The 21,692-nt window shown below is 39.5% G+C and overlaps 1 long non-coding RNA gene across 4 annotated transcripts in view; it reads right to left on the bottom strand.

Annotated features, from left to right (window-relative positions):
• Window positions 1-3,622: 3,622 nt before the first annotated feature.
• Window positions 3,623-21,692, bottom strand: part of LOC115604060 — a 200,625-nt gene continuing 182,555 nt past the window's right edge. For 2 of the 4 annotated variants that reach the window (XR_003990115.1, XR_003990113.1), the window contains exons 5-7: window positions 16,538-16,794; window positions 8,791-11,771; window positions 3,623-4,568 (exon numbers count right to left, since the gene is read on the bottom strand). This is a non-coding gene — a long non-coding RNA (uncharacterized LOC115604060). The remainder of the gene's footprint in view (window positions 4,569-8,790; window positions 11,772-16,537; window positions 16,795-21,692) is intronic. The other 2 variants (XR_003990114.1, XR_003990116.1) reach the window with 2 other exon arrangements.

The following is a 21,692-nucleotide window of genomic DNA, read 5'->3' as shown; positions in this document are numbered from 1 at the left end:
ATTGTGGAGGACTGCTACTAATAGAGAGCTTTCCCCTCAGCAGCACAGGCTAGATGGGCTGCACCAAGCTTGCGTCAGCTTTTGACATCAACTTTCCACAGACAATCTATGCAACAACAAAACCTTCAAGGCATTTGGTGGCTCAAGTTGAGCAAATACAAAAGCTCAGCTAAAGCTCTGGGGTGAGAACTGCAGCTAACATCAGGGCTTAAGCAGAATGGAATTTTGTAGCAGTGGGTAACACCTCCCTCTCTGCAGGGGAGAGGTCTCCGGGAGATAATGCACAGACCATGGAATGAACTTCCTCAGGAGCTGAACAACTGACCACAGTAAACTATGCCTTTTTTTTTTTCTGACCTTGCTCTCTCTAAGGTAAACACATACCACCATTAAAAAACAGGAAAAGAAAAACCACGGTAAAAGCCTACCTTACTAAGCCAAATCATCGTACTGAAACATAACACCTCCTATGAAGAAGAATTGGCCCCACATGACAGATTTCAGTCGCAGAAAAGGCAGAACTGTAAATACTTTGACATTACAAAGATGAAGGAGAAGCAGAGTCATGCAATTGCATTGCTTTATACCTGCAGTATCAAATTTGAAAGGATGCAGATCTGCATGTATATGAGATCCTCACATACCATAAGAATATGGAAGGTTTAAGAGAATAAAGTCATGAAGCACACAGTAAGTTCATAAGCCATTCTAATAAAGCTTGAAAAGGAGTGCTTTGAAACGGTCACTGGCTATGCACAAATGGAATGACCGGTGTTCTTCTCTAGTGCATTCTGGAGGAAATAGAAACTCTTTCTCTGAACTGCTAGTATTGCCAGTATATAGGCTCTTTGAGACGCAGAATCTTATGGCTAATAGGAAAACCCTTATGCTTCACAAATTTCTACTTTTCCACACTAAAGAAATCCAACACTAGTCTCCTTTGGTTGTTCATGGATGATGAGGCAATTTCTCCTTTTTGTTTGAAAAAAAAAAAAGGGCCAGAATAATAGTTGAATGACAGCATGAGGAGGCGGGGAATTTGTATATGAACTTCTGCTCCTTGGAAAGTTTTGTTTTAAGTTGGGCAAAAGCAAGTAAAAAAGAAATGGACACTTGAATTTGTTATTGGAGAATAAAGTGTTTCAAACTTTCACATTTTTCATTGTTTTGTTGGGTGGGTTTTTTTTGTTTGTTTTGGTTGGGTTTTTTGGTTTTGGTTGTTTGGGGTTTTTTTACTTCTGCAGCTGCAAAATAGCATTTCTTGCTTTCTATTGAACAGGTGTTGACTGTTGCTAATGGATTTGTATAGCCATACTCTGTCAACACATCAGTATTACTCAGTGTTTCAAGAAATAGACTGCCTGAGACTTAGAGCCACATTCAGAGATATTTTAATTAAAACCTCCAGCTGCTTTTAAGAAGCCATATCTAAAAGCTCCCTTCCAAGATGCTGGAATGTGAAGTATGTGGAAAATGTTACCTTATTGGCCTCATGTCTGCCTGTGATTGTGAAACAGCTTCATTATTCTGGGAAAACACAACTATGATTCCAGGCAAAGAGAGACTCATATAAACTTGTTAAACCTTTAGGAAATACAAATAATACAGAGCCTGGAGAAAATCCTTAATGCGCCATCATGTGAAATTAGGATTGGTGTGAAAGATTGCCATTTGTAAACACTTTGCATAAAAACATGCGCTTAGAAAACCCATATATCTAGTACAGCTTGTTGGACCTAATTCAGCTTCAGATTGTTTGTTCTCAATAAGGTCTGTCTTCCTTGAAGATAACAGACTATTTCCATTGTAGTGTGTCACATACAGGTGAAAGACAAGAATCAGATGCTGAACCATGCTGGCCATGCTTCTCTGTAGTCCCTCAAGGCAAAGTGGCGTTGTATCTACCCTGTGGGATAGCTTTCTGCTCTCGTACAACCTCATCTCTTGACTCTGGTCAAACCACGTAGTAGCTCTCCCCTAGCCTGTGAGCCTTTCCAAGGAAATGGGTGTAGTCTTACACATGTTTAGAGATAGAAATTCAGTTGTGGGTGATTCTCAGATCTTCATTTCAGTCACTTCTAGACGGCCACGAAGACTAAAGGTCCAGGGATACTGGGACGGCAAAAGGTATGCCAAGATGAGTATGGCACTGCACCAACATTGTTAAGAATGGCATATTAGGTACATCCATTCTGCGTCATAAAGTTCTCCTAATATTTACACAACCAAGTAAAGCTATTCAATGCTGTAGAGCTATTTCTTTTCAGCGATGTTATGACATTATTTGGGAAGTTTTCCAAGTTTGCCTCGAAAATCATGTTGAGCTCCGTATCAGCTGTATGATGTCGATACAGAATGCATTACATATATGCTGTTTGCTGGCCAGCTAGCATTTTAAATGAGTAGTTCAGGAAAAATCAATTTTGGTGAGGGCTGACTGCACCTAGCTTGACTAAGTCATCAAGACTTAGCATTGCCAAGCCTTAAAGACTTATTTAACATTATTTTAAACTTTGTCTGATTCAACAGATTCAGAAAATAAAGCAGGGGTGAGGGATCCTAGAATGTCAAATCCCTGCATATAGAACTCTGTGTATTTTGTTTGCTTATTGAATACATTTATTTTATACTATATCTCATTTTTGCACAATAATTTGAGTGTCATTCTTGCCACAAAGTAATTGTGGTAGCTGAAATGCTTCCTTGAACAGATGTGACCACCACATTATGAAATATTGCCAAATGTTGCCTCTTGGACTTTGGAAGACCATTAAAGGAATATGAATCTGCAGAGAATAATGTGGCAATGTAGTGTAACTAAGCTTGTAGTACACTAAAAATGGTCTGGAATCATCAGAAAAGAGCAGTAATTAAAAGATGAAAAGGCAGGGTGTTTAAATCACTTTTTGCGCATGGTTATTTCACTCTCAGATACACCAAAGTATATACTAGTGAGATTTTCAGTGATTTAAAATGTGGCCCTGCAGGAAATAGTAGTTGAAACACAATTAGAGATCACTATTTTCTAGTAGGGATTCTAGCACCATTTCCAGCTTCAGCTTAATTTCACTTAATTCTTTAGGAAAAAGACCTTTTTGGATCCTTTTGACTGGAATATGTCAAACAAATTATAGTGTTTATAAAGGTATTAAGTTTTTCTAACTTTAAAATACTTCCTGCATTATACAAAACTGTCTGTAAGCCATAAACTGTTGGAACAAAATCAGAGCTCTATTTCTTTTAGAGATTTGTTCAGAAACAGTTCAGCACAGGTCTGGGTGCATCATTTTCTAATTACCTCTGGTGAGCAACAATATTTAAAAGACTTCCAAATAATAATACTTTTCTCTCCTACACAGTTAGTATCTTCAAATGTTAATTGATCCTTTTAAATTGTGAAGGAGATTTTGGAAGAACTGTTGTCCTCATCTACAGACTGAGAAACAGGCATACTTTTGAGTAAACCAATAATTAAGCTGTTACATGAACTCAGAAATTCTAAGCTCAGAACTCGGCAGATGTTTTCTGTCCAAAAAGACAAGAGAAAAAAAAGACCTGACCAATATATCTGAAAATATATTTCAAATACATTCAACGAGATACGCAGTGACCAAGAAAGCAATTAAAAGAAAAGCATGTTAATATTTAATAATTAATGATTAAAGTATGACGTACCATTTACTTTCCCAACACCGCATCATAAGAACTCACAAAAATCAGTACTTGATCTTTTCATATCCTTACTCCAAAAGCTTATCATAGAACAGGAGTGAAGAAGAAACAATTGATTCAGGAAGTTACTGGTGCAAAAAAAAAAATGCCAGGATTTAAAAAATATGCAATCATTTATGTTCATTAGTATAGCCATAAAAATTTCACAGACAAACAAAGGTTACATCAGTTCTCATGTGGATGGACATGTCAACAGCAATTAGGTGAAGAAGAGCTCCTATCCCACTGCTGCCCCTCCATTCCATCCTTCCCCCAGTAGGTCAGCTTTCACTCCAGGAAGAAGCTGGATGATCATTGAGGAAGATTCTGTTTCCTCTCAAAGATGCAACCGTAATGCAGTCTCAGGCAGGGTAATAGAGTAGCTGAAATAATCATAATTTTAGAACTTCTCCTAGAGTGGATCACATCTTCATGCAGAGTTGGTATAGCGCACACTTCCATTTCTCATTGCAAACATTTTTCTGACTACTTCAGTAGCTTTCTTGAGAACATAATATTGGGAAAAGAGAAAATGAGCTTTTCAGTTTTTGCAAGTTTGATTTAGCAGTGAAAAATAACGAGGAGAACCCAGCAGCAGTGTCAGATTGCAATATTCTCTGACCAGGTTCTTTTCCATATTCTGCACAAAGAGGGTTTAATGTTTAATACAACATTTACATATCTGAAGAGATTTGTTGTTACACAGGATTTTGATTTAACAGTGATACAGCAATGTGCTGAAATCAGAATACAAGCACAATATAGCAATTGCAACACACAATTGGATCACAGTACAGATGTGATGCCATTTCCAATCTCTCTGTGCTCACTTTCATGATGTTGGGCATCCCCAGTCACTGGAAAGGAATACAAGGGTTGAGGCCAGTTCAAACACATTGCTCTCTTTGAAGTTAATTTTATCGATAATTCAGTTTTTATACTCTGTGCTGACCCATGTATACACTTTCCCCATGCTGGTCTCACTAACTCAGGAAGACATTTACACTCTTTTAATTAACTCCAGGAAAACTCAGTGTATCAGCTGATCCACTCAACTGATCCAGCCCTTTATCACAAACAGAGGTCGTGGTCCAGTTGCCTTTGTGTTGAGATGAGTTCAGCTGTGTATACGATAGACGTGGTCACTCCCTAAATTCTTCCCTGAGCTTCATGAGCACATCATCTGCCTGCTGAGCCTTCTTCCATTGTAGGGTTAGTCCCAGGCATATGATGCTGAAGAGCTTGTCAGAGATTATCAGCAATTGCTCCATAGACTACAGCTAGCAAATACTTGAAATACCATAATTGCTCTAGTGCCATGAAACCAATTCCAAACAGAAGGGTCAGGCTTCACTTGAAAGCAATTTGTAAGTTATTCTGGGGGTGATGGGCAGAGAGAAGCAGCGTAGAAAGCAACGACCCTCTTTGTCCAGAGCATAAGCTTTTTTTTTTTCTAAATGAAGTAGAGAATCCTTTTCCTTTCCACTCCCCGCTTTGTTTTTCCACTTTTACCCAGTAAAAGCATTTAACATAATCATGACTCAGGAAAAATATGCCTGAACTTCATACGTGTAGTATTCCCCATTTCCTGCAGCTAGCAGGCGATATCAGGTTTGTAGTTGTGGCTCAACAATGCCCAGTTGCCAACAGTGCATTTGGCTTCAGAGAGCAGAAATGGAGTGCCTAGGCTCACTGTGCTGCTTGACCTGTTTTTAGAAAGTTTGATTTACGCATCGCAGTCTCCTTATGCATCACACCAAGAGCAGAATCTTACTTGTGTGTGGTTGTACTTAGCAGCTTGCCCAGAGGAAACCCTTTAAAAAGAGGAATGGTACTTAACCCATGCTTTCCTATTTGCTAAGGTTGTGACTGTTAGAAAATTTGGATTTTTAGATATAAAGCCAGAATAAAATAAAAAAATATTTTGGTTTGGATCAAAATGAATTAAAAGTTTCCTTTTTCTTGCCAAATAAAGCCAATAACAGAAGGTGGATGGAACACCTGAAGGTTTCCCATGCAATCTAAAAAACCCTACCTTATTGTTTTTGAAAGGCATTTGTAAGGAAGGTAAAAGAGGAGAAGGTTTAACTTTAGCAAGCTGTTGGACAATAGCTGTAATTTTGTTCTGTAATTCAGTGAATTTGAGACTTTTTGCCCAGGGTTCAAGAAATCCACCTCCATCTTATTCCCTGCCTGCAGCAGCAGTTTGAATTCACATCTCTTACCTCCCAGAAAAGGATTTTAACCACTCAGCCATGGGGTATATGCTGATTGCTTCCCTTCTATTGCCGTCTTTTGGTCATGCTTAGCCTTTTCAGCCAAAAATGGGTAAGAATAACACCTTAGGCTACTGGCAGGAGTCTTAAGGTGGTGCGGCCACAGGTAGTATGAGGAAACTCTGGGCTGCTAGTTCTGTTCTAGCTGAAGGACTATGCAAGGAGTGAGATACTGGGCTTCTAGTTCCTGGTCAGCTGCACCTCTAACCATGTGCATAAAGCAGAACTGTAACCACAGGACAGTAAAAGTTTGTGCACACCTGTTTACACAGATGAATAATCCAGAGGTGTGGTTTTAAAGTCAAAATCAAAAGGATTTGAATCTAGCTCTCCCAGATGAAGAATAAGATGGTCCAAAAGGACATTCAACTATTTTGTTGCTTTAGAACTAGAAATACTGATCTGATTCACCTTCAACTCTTAACTTTTTTCAGGAAACTATCTTTCTTAGTAAATCATTAAAAAAAGTGTAGTTTCCTGCAGCTCTATGTCTGGCATTGTGCTGATATACAAAATCACATTATACAATGCATCAGAGCTGAATATCTGATGGTTCAAGAAATAATGATGGAGAAGAGAACCATAAAGACAGCTGTCATAAACTTCTTTTTGATAAATATGAGTGGGTAATATAATAATGTATATACGGCCTGGTTACTAATTTTCATGTTCTAGCTATCCGTCTTCTATCTGGGAGAATATCAAACCAACAGACTTCCACAAACCCCAAATATTGCTATTCTTCTGCATTGTTATCAAGTTAATTAGGGAATAGGGCAATTCTCCCACTCCAATACTCCCATCTGTTCTGATTTACCACTTTCACGTATTAGAAAATGCGCCAGACAGCAGCTCCATCCAATATGTTTCATGTTCACAGAATATATATGAAAGATGGTTTAGTATCAGTAATTAAACATTTAGTGGCCTTCATTTTAGCTCAATATTTCTTCTGTGGAAGGCAAAAGCTCCAGCTCCTGAACAATTTGTCACAGTGACTCTGCAGCATGCATATGGCATAAGGAACATTGCATTTCAGCCCCCCAGTGGGGTGCGCCAGTAAATCTCTAAATGATAAAATCCGGATTCATATAAAACAGTCTTGTTTACATGATTGTGTTCCTGGAGGTTCCATAAAATATCTAGATTGCATCATGCTTTGTCTTGTCCAACTATTTAGTCAAAGGCAGCCCCTACCTCAAAGAGCTTATATCCAGCACAGGCAAGAGAAGTAGTAGAGGAGAACACAGCATGCTGGGCAGGATAAGGCCAGGCAACAGATTTCCTGTAGCAAGCAAGAAGTCTGTGGCACTGCCTTAATCCCAAGTCACTGCTCTAATGACAGAAACATTCTGCAGCCTACAAGGGCAACAACATTTCCAACTATACAGTTTTATGCACCCAGTAACAGTTTAGGTTTGAACTAAAAAAAAAAAAAAGGAAAGGAAACACCACAAAGGAAAAATATGGTCAATTGCTACATGACACACACAAAAGAATATGATGTTTTTCACAGAGGTGGAATGAAAGAACAACCCAAATCTCTGTAGACAAAGGAAAAGACACCTAGGCAAAAAAGATATATAATGGATTTCTGGAATCATTAGGTCCCTGGAATCAGGAGCTCTCCTGGTCTTACTGGTAGTTTTCTGTCATGGGTATAACAAGGTATCAGAATGAGGTAAAACAGTCCACAAGATGCAGTGTATTTATAGGGTCATATGGAGAAGATATATGGGAAAGAAGAGGAAATGCCTTTGTATAACAAGGCAGGCTACACTGAAGAAATCAGGTGACAAAACAGAGACCTGCTTAGAAGTGTACACTCTTCTGAAACTCTTAAGTCAGAGTACTAAACCACTTTTACATTTCTACGACCTCAGAACACCAAGTATTATATAATGTGTTCCAGTGTTTCGGGCGCATACAGAATACTAAAATGCCCAGAATTTGATTGTATTGTGTACCTATCTTATCACTTAATGAGTCTAAATCATTTGATGTTGAATTTTTTTGTTGTTTTTTTTAAAGCCAAATTAAGACATGAAGGAATTCTTCTCCTTCTTCACCCCTACTAACTACCAGCTAGGCTGGATACCTTGAAAGGCCCTAGGTAGGCCGGTGGGTCTGCAAACTCATACTCAAATGGAACTGGTATTTGTCAAGGTGCGTACTGTAGTTATTAAAAGTATACAGTCTTTGTAGATGTCATCCATATAAAGATTATTTTCATCTGACAGCAGCACACTAATAAATATTAGGATTATGCAGTCCTCCAAGTTGCAAGAGATCACCTGAATAGCTATGCTTACCAGAACCTTGCTCTCTGAAAGAAAACAACATTTAGTGATTTAAAGGGCAGGCTTCTTCATTATCCAAGAGCCTGATTGTGCAAAAGCAGTTGATATGCATGCTTTCCAAAATGCTATTTTATTATACAAAAAAAGAAAGCCTTTAACGAAACATATTCAAAAAATGTAGTCAGCATCTGAAGACTGATTTGGGTTCAAAATGGGAAACCTCTTCTGCTCTGGGAAGTGGAGGTGTTCACCTTTGTATGTGAGCTCCCCATTCAGTTTATGTAGCCTCAGATTCCTGAAGTTTCTCTCCTAACTCCATGTTTGTCCACCAGTAGAAACAGCCCAATTTACAGGGAGTCTGGATACTCACAAAAGCCCACTGCACTAAGTGTGCTTAGCTACTTTTAAATACCAATATATATTTTGTCTCTAGTGAAGGCAATCACGTTGGCATGCACAGCAGATTTACTCATATCACAAAAACATAAGAGCCTACAACATACCTGCAGAAGGTCATTATGTGTCAACATCAACTCACTGGTTCTTTTTTGCAGTGTGAGTACGCATTTTGTTCAAAAAATCCTATTTATTTTGGAGTACCTAGTGATAAGACAGAAAAACAGACCTTTTAAAAACTGTGGACCAATTCAGCAGAAACTCACCTTGCACTTCAGTAAAATATGGCAACAAGCGTTTTCCCCTCAGTGGCACCCGTGTCAGTGGAAGAAGTTTCAAACCCCATTCCTTACCATTGCCTCTCCATGCAATCCACCAACCATCCCATCTGCCAGCTCCGCTGCCGTCAAAAGCTCTCTCACTTATTTCGCTTAAAAGTATCAAATTATCTAAATACTTTAAATAATAGGACTTGAAGTCACTTGGACTGACATGGGCCAGGGCACCACTCCACCATGGCAGACAGCAGCCTCCAGCTGATGAGCAGCAGAAAAGGATCACCAAAGGCAGTGTAGGGAGAGGCAGGAGAAGAGGAGAATGCTTATCCAGCACTCAAGTTTGCACTCCTGCATTTAAAAGCATTTCATCCATTTTCATGTCAGAAGTCCTAGACAGAAGTAATGCCTGTAAGTCTCTGTTGTCACTTGACTTTTTGTATTGGATGCTTTTTAAAGAGCCCTATGTGGTAGAATTTTAATTAAAAAAAAAAAGGTTCATAAAAATGAAACTGAAATACTTTAATTTTGGGTGGTTGGATACAAGTCAGAAAGTGTTTGTGGCCTGAATAACTCTGAAGGTTTGTTTGGGTTTTGGGGTAGTTTTTGAGTTGACATGAATAAGCAAATACATAGTGACCGTTGCCTAATGTTTTATGCTTTCTGTGTCTATAGCTGTGGACTTCCTTCCTCTTGCATTTTTGCTGAAATTATCCCTTTCCTGTAATGCATATAATGTCTTTCTGAACAAAACTGTAGGATTTATCTTGGAAGGCCTGTGATTCAGAGACCATTACAGAAGATGGAGTCAAGCCAGAGACCCTGCTCACAGAATGAATGAGATTTAATACTACAGCTCCGTCAAGACAATGCAGAGCCGTGATCTGCAGTTCAGTGTCAAAATGAATCAACACAAACCATTGTGATGCTTTGAATAAGCAAAACAAAACATTTCAATGAACTCCAGATTTTTTTTTTTAGAAACAATATTTTTTCCTAAGAATTTTAGAATTTCCATTCAAAGGAAGGTTTTGAAATCTGGATTTTGGCCTGTTGTAAAATTAAGTGAAATTAAATATTGAGATGCCAGCAATTTCTATGGCAACTCTAAAATTAATGTGGCTCTAAACATGCATAACACTTTGTACCATATTGAAACAGACTCATGGGTATAACTGCAGATGTGCTGGGACCCTTATGAGACTAATACCTTCAACATTCCCAGTAAGCCACATGATGACTGTGTAAGTATATGGCATTTTCTACAGGGGTTATGTTATTCAATATCATCAGAAAGAGGTTTTCTCATTTATATTTTTGTGTCTTGATTCCCATGTACTGTAATCCCAACTGTAAACACAATCCACGTAGTTATAACAAAACGTCTTTGTAGAGCACACATAGTCTTTGTTTCAGGGCTTGATGTTAGAGGAGTATAAAGACTACATTCAAGGCACTCCAGTCTGCAGCTGGAAAAATGGCTGGAAAATTACTTCCTGGCCCACAGCCAGCACTCTGTTTGCTCACGACATAATGCAACACAGGATATGCAAGGCTCTGATCCATATCTGGTTTTAACCTGAAATGGAAAAATCCCACTACTTCTCTGTCTACAATTTGTTACCAGTCACTTATTGACAGCCCAGCACATAATGACCACGTTGCCAGTCAGGGTCCTGAGAACACCCATGTGGCCATCCCAGGGCTGTGTATTATACTGTTCCCCATCACCAGGCCTGATCCTGGTCCTCACCTAGGGACCAACAGCCTGTCCCAGCCTCAGCCCATCCCCAAGGAGGTGCCAAATGCCAAGGGCTGGAGCTGTTTTGGTGCCCCCAGATGCTCTGCTCCTGGCTGAGGGTTGGACAGGCCCTGGCTGGAGCACAGAGACCCAGAAGGATGAGACAGAGGCAGCGACCAGTGCCTCTGAAGACAGTGCCCAGAGCCCCTCTGCTCCCTACAGGGGCAAGAGATTCTCACCTGGGAGCTGCCAGCTCTCCTGAAAGAGGAGGGAGAGCAGTTTCCAGGCCATTCCCACTCCAGCAAGTGGCAGCCACAGCTTCAGTGCTAGCAGGGACCATGGGAGGAAAGACAGACTGCCAAAGAAATGATAGGTCAGTCAAGCCTTACACTCACACAGTCCTGGGAAGAGAGGACCAGGATCCCTCAGGCCTCACACACAGCCCGTGTCCCTTCTTCCTCTGCTGCAATGTTGGATTTCTCCAGTGGAGGAATTATTCCTGGTATCTTTGATGCGAAAGCAAATGTCCCGTCTATCATAGTGCTGCAGTGACTATTTAGGCTGGCAGGGACCTCAGGAGGTCTCTAACATGACCCTCTGTCCAAAGCAGGGCCAGCTCTGGGTTCAGACCAGGCTGCTCAGGGCTTGGTCCAGTCAGGGCTTGAAACCTTCGAAGAATGGGGGTGGCACACCCTCTGGAGTGACCTGCTCCACTGCCTTACTGTCCTCATGGGGAAGCAGTTTCTCCCTACACCCAGCCTGAACCTCCCTTGTTTTGCAGATCGTGTTCATTATCTTTTGCCCTCCCACCCTGAGCTGTTGTGAGGGGTCTGGGTCCGTCTCCTTCATGATCCCTCGCAGGCACTGGGGCATTGCCAGGTACCCCAAAGCTGTCTCTTTTTGCCAGTCTTTCCCCTGTTTTTCTACGATATGCAGTGCAGGGCCTCATCACCAGCTCAGTGAGAAGGATGTTTCCCACTGTTCCCATCACATACTCCCCTGCCTTCAATTCACATCGGGTCTGAGGTTGCAGGTTCTCAACACCATGAAAGACTTCACCCTGACATTAAATCTGAAAGACAGAAAGATCACAGAATAAATGTCATAAATAAATCAAAACCCTCTACAAAGCATGAGATATAATTGGAAGTAGAAATCAAAGGTAGGTCAAAGGACAGGGAATAGGAAGCCTCTTCTACATCGAGTGAATTACATGGGAGTGAATTACCACTTAAAATGGTTTAGATGCTAGAGAAAAAAAAAGCAGAACTAATGAATATCCAGGTCACTAAGCCAGATATCTGCTTTAGAATTTTAGAAACCTAAAATTTAATTGCATTCATTATTGCATTGAAAAGATTTCCAATGCCATGTTGTAGCACCTACCTTTACACAAGCATTGAAAACATCTGAAGATGGGGTGTGTGTGTTGAGGAGGGAACATCTGTGTCCCAGGAGGGGGCTTTCTGAGCCCTTCATGTACATGTTACATCCAGTATTACACATGCAGGTGAAGTTGGTGTCTGAGTACTACCCTGAAACTTGCTTGTCTGACAGACTGCTATGCCATGCAGAGATATGTGGCCTACCTACAGTCACAGAAGCAACCAGCTCTGTCAGCTCCTGTGGAGTCCCTCAGTATCTATACACAGCACATGAGAGTATAACCACATAGACATGTCTCCACGTAGACAATGCAGAAAGAAGTGGGAAGGACATAGTTAGAAGTTGTGCATGTGTAAGTGCCTTCTTCTTGAAGTACTTCAACTTCTGTTTTCACAACACTATAATGGTAGCATCTTCCCTTGCAGCAGGAGACGGTCAGGTAATGCTAGACTAATGTGAACGCTGCCACCTATATTTAGCTCCATGAGTGGCGTGAGTGGCAATACAATGATCAACTGATCAACTGATGATTGTGTGCTCCAGAACATGAGTGCCTCAGCTAAAAGTTGTCACCTCCAACCCTCTTCTTTGATCCATTTAATGCCCAGAAGCTAACACAAACATTAGAATCTTCTAGTTCAGAAACAAAAAAGTTACTAATGTGACTGAGGGGCACTGACACTTGTTTTTTTGAAGATTAGCTCTACATTCCCGTCCTCTATGGATGAGTCCTCTTAGGTGTTGATACCTGTATTACCAGATTCTAAACCAGCTCAGATCGCTGAGAAGGAATGATAGATGGGGAAGCGGGGTCACAAATGAGTAGGAAAAACCTTTGTAGAAGATGGAAACAAGCAAGCTCAATGGAGATTTTGCATAAAATTTCATAAAATCGTAAGATCATAGAATGGTTTGGGTTGGAAGGGGCCTTAAAGATCATCGAGTTCCAACCCCTTGCCATGGGCAGGGACACCTTCCACTAGACCAGGTTGCTTAAGGCCCCATTCAACCTTGAGGCCAACTCGGAGCTAATTCTTTTGAAGTGAAACTCTAATTTCTGAAGGAACTATCTTAGAAAAAGCCTCAACATGTGTCTATTTTTTCAACTGTTCACTCTTTGCATACCAGTATGAGGCTTTTGTTAATTAGCCCACAGCAGTGGGGGAAGTGGTATTTCAACATATCATTTAAATGAAAAAGTTCTGGTCTGAGGCCAAGCACTTAAGAAGAATGCAATCTGCAAGTTCACTTACTGCTATGAACACATATTTCTCCTGTTGTTCTCGATTATTGTTTCAGCTCTGATGGGGCTAGCTTTAGCTGAACACTAGCCAGGTTGTTGTATTGGGACCTCAAGGGTAGATATGTGAGTTTGATCTCTTGGTCTACTGGTCTTTGTCCCATCCTTGGCACCTCTGATGCAATTCTTAGATAAAATATGGATATCTGTTCTCTCTTCACAGAAATGGGGCTAAATGGCCCATAGGCTGTCCTAGGCTGTCCTAAGCTTCAAGACACCACAGTGATTTAAACACACTGAATTCTTTAAATCTAGCCTGCAGCATGCTAGATTTACATGTTACTTTTCAGTGGTGCAGGACAGATGAAAGTTAACAGATGCCCAAGATATATATGCATTTCTAAATACAATTATCCTCTACTTCATTTAGCACAGGAAGGATACAGAACTAGACAAAATAATGAACACACATGCCTCGTTTCCTCCCCCCCCCCCCTTTTTTTTTCATATGTCAGAATCTTTTTGCCTTTTCTATCCAAACTGTGTGATTCCGGGTGGTAGTTGCTCTTTGGAGACTTTTTTGAATATTCTTTAATATCTCACTTGCTCACTCTCCTCTTCATGCAGACATTTTTCTTCTCCCTTAGCTAATCCTACTTTGACAGCAGCATTACCTTCTCTCCTGCAAAAAGTCCTCAGATTTGAAATTACTTTTAGTTAAAGGGTTGTAATGACATCTAACTCCTTTGTTCTGCCTCAGGGAGAAATTCCATTGCTCTGAGCTCCAGCTCCCTGAAAAGAAGTCAGACAAAACTTACCCTGGCAAGCTTTAGCTATTGCATTGACCCACTTAGTTTCATCTGAATGAGATTTCCTCAGGTTAATGACTTTCCATTATTAGAGCTGTGCCATTATCCCATTGAATTTCAGCCAAATATGGCAGTAGAAAGACAGTAGTGAGGGCACCCAGCTCTACATTCACACTGGAGTCTGAAATCTGAAATAAAAGCTCCTGATTTAAATTAGAATTCATAAGCTCCACAACAACCATCTCCTCTATTTTATCATGGTTACTCTTAATTTATTTTGTGCTTTTTAAAAGCCCAGTCTTTACCATAGCAACAAAACAGCAAGGCCATCACCATACCTACCTATTGCTAAACTCAAACTCGGTTATACAGACATGTTGTAGTCTAATTAAACCTGCGGGTGCCACACTCCAGTGCTGATCAGTGATCATACTGAGCTCAGGAGCCCAGTATATTATGGGATGACTCAACCCAGGCCAAATGCCTAGCAAATGGTAAGTGCAGTTTGCATTTTTTTGATCTTTGATAAAGCATTTCAGATCATTTTTCAATCACACAATGACAATAAGGCCATTCTAAGCAAAAGTGGTTCTTTTTGAAATATGAGATTCTGCAAATCTTGAAAATAGATTAATTACTTTCGCTGTAGGAGAGATAGAATACAGCTATAGTAAACTAGTTACAGCTGGGAAGGAGAGGTCAAAGGAGTAAAAGAGATAAAGCATTCTGTTTTAGTGATATTTTCCTGTGAAGTCAACAGCGCATTTTCATATCACAGTTCTAATATAAGAGCAAGAAAGGGACATATTCCAGAGTATTAGTGACTTTAAAAGAATGTTATGCCATTAAGTGAATTACAGTTTTAGTGGTGATGACATTTGTTAGTTTGGATTTGCAAAATGACAAAAGTTACTCAAATTATTAATATGATAGTGTGGTTTTGTATGATAGTATGATTTGCACAGATAGTATGATTTGCACAATCATATTATCATACATAGTATGATAGTATGTATTGTACATAGTACAATACATAAATATTGTACATAATAAAATATTGTAAAAGATTCAGTCCAGATGGGCTAAATCTACCTTCAAAAGCCAAGCAGTTTGGACAGTTTTCAACAGCTCTGTTGATAGCCTTGTAAAAAACCTGCTGTAGATAGTGATAGATGTTTGTCATTTTACCTGTTGCAAATTATCTTACTGCGACACCTTGAGACCCCAGTACAGATCACAGCACTGAGCAGAAATATCAGTAAAAAAAAACTATCACCCCCTAAAAGTGCAGTTCAAATAGAAAATAGCCTGGGAAGAGAAAGGGAGTCATTCAGGGATGTGTGGTAGTGAATTCCTACTGTACTTCTCTGACAAGCTACATTCCCTCGTTTCTGCTAAACTGAAAAAAAAAACCCCTAACCCTGTTTTGTGATATTTCTTCTTTCAAATATTCTTATAATGTTTGCTTTTACAAGTCTTGCTTAATTCTAGCTTTCCAGTATTCATCAAAAATAATTTATTATTATTATTGTTGTTGCTGTTATTATTTCTAGAATGTGCCTATTTTTCTTTTCTTTTTTCATGCTATAAAGAAACCCCAACAGAACAAACCAAAGTGCAATACTTCAGCGTAGAGATGAAGGGGACTGTTTTGCAAAAGGCAAACATTTTAAATATTACATCCTAAAAATAATAAGGAAAAATGCTATGTAAAAGTTCACTTTTACCCGTGAGCTGAATAAAAATAGATACCTAAAGCAGCATAATCCATACGTTAGAGCTTTGTCAATAACAAAATAAGAAACCCCACAACAATTATACCTATTTGTAAAGACTAAGTAACCAATGCCAGTCTCATTTATGCTTTAGGTTATTTTAACCTGAAATTATCTTTGAAATCCATAAAAAAGGAAGAACCAGAAAGGATACACCAACCATCTCCTCACTGTTGTATAACAAGCTTACTGCAGGACTGCAATAGAATAATCCTTTTTTTTTTTTTTCCCCCCAAAAAAAGCTGGTAAAGTGGATCTAGTTTTGAGTAGTAACCCAATCTATCATTTACAAGTCTGTCTGTGTGTATGCAGAGGGAGTAGTTCATGTCCTATATATCATATCAGTTACATCTGAGATCAACATGAAAATAAGGCATTTCTCCACTTTTCCAACTATAGCATTAAAAGTGTTGAGTGCATAGTGGAAACACATCTTGTTTGCTACTTTGCTTCAGCAGATGTGGTGCAGATAATTAAAACAGAGCAGAGAGATTAAAGACATTTATGCTACCCTTCCAAGGTCTCTTTTACTGCTCTCATTAACTGCTCTGTAAAACTGACTAAAAATGTTTTAGGAGCTTAATGGAAACAGTTTTTCATAACAGTTCTTCTTTAAACTTCCTCTTACTTGAAGTCTAAATAATGTGGAGTGAGAGGAGATCAGAGGCAAGTCATAGGTCATAGGTTAGGGATTATGAGATTATCAGGGCATCTGCAGGAGGGTATAATCCACAACAGGACACTGCAGGCGAGATTTCTCTCCCACTTCTCTATGTGACCACACTGAATCCCTTTGGGATCTCTCCCCTGATTAAGCTCAGGGATTTCTGTAGGTCTCACGAGATGGCTGATCTCTGTTGCAGCGTGCCAGCATGGTGCATCCACCTGAAAAATAAAAAGAATCACAGCAATAAACAAACTACATGGGAAACATATAAACAAAAGCAGGAAGTCCTGCTTTTTGTGTGCATGTGTGCAATGACTATACCTGTAATGTCAGACTAACTTAAGTGCTTTTGGACATGACAAAGTCTTGTTACCTTATCTATTCCTACACTGTGCAGAAAATAAACACTATCGGTTTAGCTTTACTTTGCATATACCTGCCTGACTGATTAAACTCATAAAATTTACAAACCACAGACTATCAGGAATAAAGCAAAATTGGTGAGCCATAGTTCAAAATACCATGGTTTCAATCTCAAATATGGGACATAAAAACCAGAAAGAATGCTTTCTTAGTACAGGCACTGTCCTTTGCCTCTGCATTGGCTGGTTTTTCCACAGCTCAGCAATACAAACCTGCCTTATATGGACCCTGAGAATGCCCCTCCCTGGCAAGAGGAGGGTACCAGACATGACACAGGACAGGGCTGAAACATATTCAAGGTGGCTGTGGTGAGACTGGGTGGTTCAGGAAGACAGAGCTGCTCGTCTGACGTTCACCCCAGTCATGGTGTATCTGGTACAAAGATCCCTGAATTAGTTTTAAACAAGCTTGCTTAGGTGCAGTAATTACATGGAAATCAGCCCTAACATGGAAATGTGGACTTCCCTGGTATGCTTACCATTGCATAACTTAAAAATTAATTTAAAATTATTTAGAATTCTGAAGCAGGAGATTAAGGCCCTTGGTAACGCACACTGGGAACAAGCTATGATGTGTCCCATCTTGACTGCTAACGGTGTTAAGTATTGTCTTGTATCATACAATGCAGCAGAGCGAGATGGGATGAGTCACTGTAAGTGCAGGGCAAAAAGTGAAGGGCCTTAGCAAATGGGGAGAAAATATGCAGGATTTTTAGCTCTGCTTTTTTGCAAAACCATCAGACTTTAAAATATAAAAGAAAAAAGAAAGTTATATTTTTAATGTGGAAAGAGAAAGAGGTCAGGCAGCCTACAACTATGTAGATGTATCAAAATTATCTAGGCTTCAGAATATGCATTCCTTTCACCCACGGCCCATGTCTGGAGAGGGACGCTACCCAAAGTTCTAGCCTTATCGTTATCTCTTTACCGCTTATGCATGAGAAATGAAAACATTTTGCTCCTGTTGTAGGCCTCACTGAGCAGAATACACTGCAATCCTCATCTAGCACTGACAGATTTGCAAAGGGTCAAATTCTCCAGAATTTCTTTAGGAAACAGAACAAATTACCTGCTATTCTTCTCTTTGCTTTTTAGTCACATACTGCCTCTTCTGCTCCCTATTTTTTCTCTCCCATAGTTGACCCAGACTTGTGCCCTGCCTTCAAAAAAGCTATTGCTCTCTCATGTCTATATCTTCTAATACATTTTATCAACAACAAACAGAACTTTGCAAGACTCATTAAAACTCTGATAGAAACAATATTAGTTATTATGGAGGAATTTAGGTAATTTTCTGCATCAGAGCCAATCTTTATTGCAGAAGAAGGGAGTATGACCCTATTTTTTTTTTTTTCCCCCATAAACAATTCAATGCTTTTACTCCATTTTCTCTGAACTGCCATATTGTATTTAGTTTTGTTTTTTGGATTAACTATATAAAAATTAATCAGTTGTCCATGGATTCATAAATCAACACATTGCATGAAATGTACAGACCCAGCTCTGGGGTTTTTTTAAGCTGATGGAAGGTTTTCCAATGGCTCTGCTGGATTTTGTTCTGTGCAACATCAGATAATAAAATGCAGGTGGACTGTAAACTCTAAGACAAAAATAACCGCCTTCTATGTGGCTGATACAAACTGACCATAACCCTCTTCACTGGGCTGCTCTTTCAAACCAGACCATATGAGTAAGGAGAAACCTAGACATACAGCCAGTCATAAGACTAGTAACTTAGAAAACCCTTCAAAGCAAAGGAAGTTTTGCAAAGGCTAAGTATGAAATACCACAAACAATACTGAAACTGTTTTTTAAGGTTAAAACTCTTCAAGCAGGATGTGTAGATTGCCCATCAGCACTGAGAAGGGAATGCAATATAGTATGCCCTCTGCTACTTGCACAAGTGAATTTGAGGTTTGTGAGTGAATTTAATTAATCTATTATGTTCTGTGTATATAGGAAAACTGACCAGCTATAAAGAGTAAATGGGTTTGCTTTCTTTGTACATCTGTGACTGTTGCATCCATCCACTTAGAAGAGCATGTCCTTTCAGTCATGGCTTTAGGACACAGCAACAGATATTTTCACCTGTGCTGTCACTGAGAAAAAGTTTTCACCATACTCTTGTTTACATTATACTCAGGATGAACAGAGCTTTTCTTTTCCACTATAGATGGTAGAAAATGATGGCCATCTGAACAGTTCTAGTTCCTGCACAGTTTGATTCATCTGAGAGTATTTGCTTTGGGAATTGAGACCCTCCCTCTTTGCATTTGGAAATAATTCTTGAATTTGGGATAGAGCCAGCTGCTTCCTTATAACATTATTCTCTTTGTGGGGTCCAACAAATTATTTCTATTTGATTTACACAGGTCAGCTCCGAATTTACATAGGTGATGAGAAAGGATGCATTATTATACATATAAGCCTGTACCTAAAAGTCTTCATTAAAGAGTAGAAACCAGCTGAAAGGTGATACTGTTTCCATTTGAAAAAATTAGTAATGATTACTCGAAGGAAGTGCAATGATTTCTGAGGAAATGTTCATCTGACTACATTCTAAAAAGCATCTCTGAACAGAATCTCCAACTACTGTCTGTTTTGAATCACATTTTAGAGTAAATTCATCAGACAGACTTTAGTGAGAGTACTTGGGAATAGTTGGGGTTCTGTATATGCAGCATATATATGATGATTTACCAGGTAAACTGTTAGCATACAATAATTTTTCTGTCATATAAGGTCAAGTGGTCAAAGTAATCCAATGACTCTACGGACCTGTTTTCCATGACGCTGGACCAGAGAGCAGTTATTCACAGAACAGCTGGGATGGAGAGTTCCCTTCCGCATTTCCCTTCTTTTGGTGTTGTACCTGCTCTATGCCCAGTTGTATTTCAAAATATGCCTACAATTAACATGTGTGAGAGAGATACAACTGATTACAGGATGGGGAGAGGACATATGACTCTTGAGGGATTATGTGACCCAGCCTGCACAAATGATTTGCACTACTAACCTGAAGTTCTGCAATTCATCACTTTTTCCAGGCAACTACAGCTTTTTTTCTAACCATAGCACAATGTTTCCTAGCTGCATCAGGTTCCAAGCTTGCAACACCCTGTAGCCTTGTGCCCGTCTTAGAGCACACCTATCTGATTGTACTCAATACCTTATTCCTATTTTTATCCTCTCAGAAAAAAAAAATAATCCTGATGCGTACTCAGATTTGTACTCACAGAGTACCTGCCTATGCTTTTGCTTGGTAGAAAGTTTCATCCTTAAAATTGAGTTGCAAATGTAGAGGGATAATTGAAATGGATCCCCTTTATAAATATAATCTTCAATATTGGAAACAAAAGTGCACATGGAAAGGAAAATGACACACTGTTGGAGAAATGTAATGATACAGGCAAGTGAAGTTAAAAACCCCTTTTTTTTAACTGCCTTTATTTTTTTTCTTTAGATAAGAGCAATTTGCGTTGCTCCGGCACCAAAGGTATAGTTATGTTCATAATGATCATCTCATGGCAAAGTATGAGTAGGCAAATATATCTGCAGTCTATAGCCTCAAGATAAATCACTCCAAGTAAAAAAGCAGGAGTGAGAAAGCCAGGACTGTACTGTAACAAAAAACTTAATGAGAAGCTTGGTTTTGTTATTCTGGACCTTGCCTTTGCACTGATTTGTAAGATCTGCTAGTACAAATACGTTAAGGCAGTAAGACATAAAACATCATCAATCAGTTGACTTTTGGTAGGATTTTTGCAACTAAATATATCCATCTACAGAAAGGCAGGCACCTGGCCTAGTCAGTGGAGGGAGACAGGCACTTCTAAAAGACACTCACTGCCCTAGGTTAGGTGTCCAGCAAAAGCAGTAAGATAATAAAAAACCCTTTGATGTTTACTAAGAGGTACTTAATATCAGAAGCTTGATCCTTTACCAGAACAGAAGACTAAGCTCTTTGACTGGTTGTGATATAAGAGAGAAGCTGTATACAAGACAACGAGAGGGAACTGGAGACCAGGGTGTAGCAAAGCTAGCTATGGTCAGTGCCGGTGTTCCAGGCCATAGGGCTGAAGGCTGCAAAGGCAGAAGGAGGCAGACCAGGAACTATCAAACAGGTGCAGGGTGTGCTCCTTCCTGTGGGCCTCCACCCTGCTGACTCTGCTGCATTAGCGAAAGGAAAATACTTAATTCCAGAGATTTTCATCAGTCTGTTGATAGTTCCCAATTTAACCCAAAAATTGGGGAAAATGAAGCACCCAAAGCATCCTCAGCCATAGACTTTAATTTAGGAATAGATTCCTCCCACAATTCCTAGCACGAAACTAGGCAAAGGTGGTCCTTTTTTAAAGTAAAATCCAGGCAACTGATCTTAGTAAGACACCTTACTGTAACATAAGAAAGCAGAACCATGGGACATCTTTAAGAAACTGTATAAAAGAGTTTGCATAATTGTAGCCCTGATAAAAATGGATTCAACTTACTGAATATATAATTCAGAGTATTTCCAATGCTTTTCTTCTAACGGATGTTTTTCTCAGGCCTCTACTCTTTTTGAAGCCTTAGTAAATTTGTCATCATCCTTGACTCAATTAAAAACATTTGTACAGTCTAGCTTTAAAAGCCTTTACATTTCCTGCTTGTTCCGTGGGGAACCCTTCCTTCAGCCATAATCAAACTCACTTGCT

Source organism: Strigops habroptila, chromosome 2 (genome assembly GCF_004027225.2).
Source record: "Strigops habroptila isolate Jane chromosome 2, bStrHab1.2.pri, whole genome shotgun sequence".
In the NCBI taxonomy this organism is placed as follows: Eukaryota; Metazoa; Chordata; class Aves; order Psittaciformes; family Psittacidae; genus Strigops; species Strigops habroptila.
The sequence above is the reverse complement of the archived record's forward strand: the minus strand, read 5'-3'. Positions and strand labels throughout refer to the sequence as shown.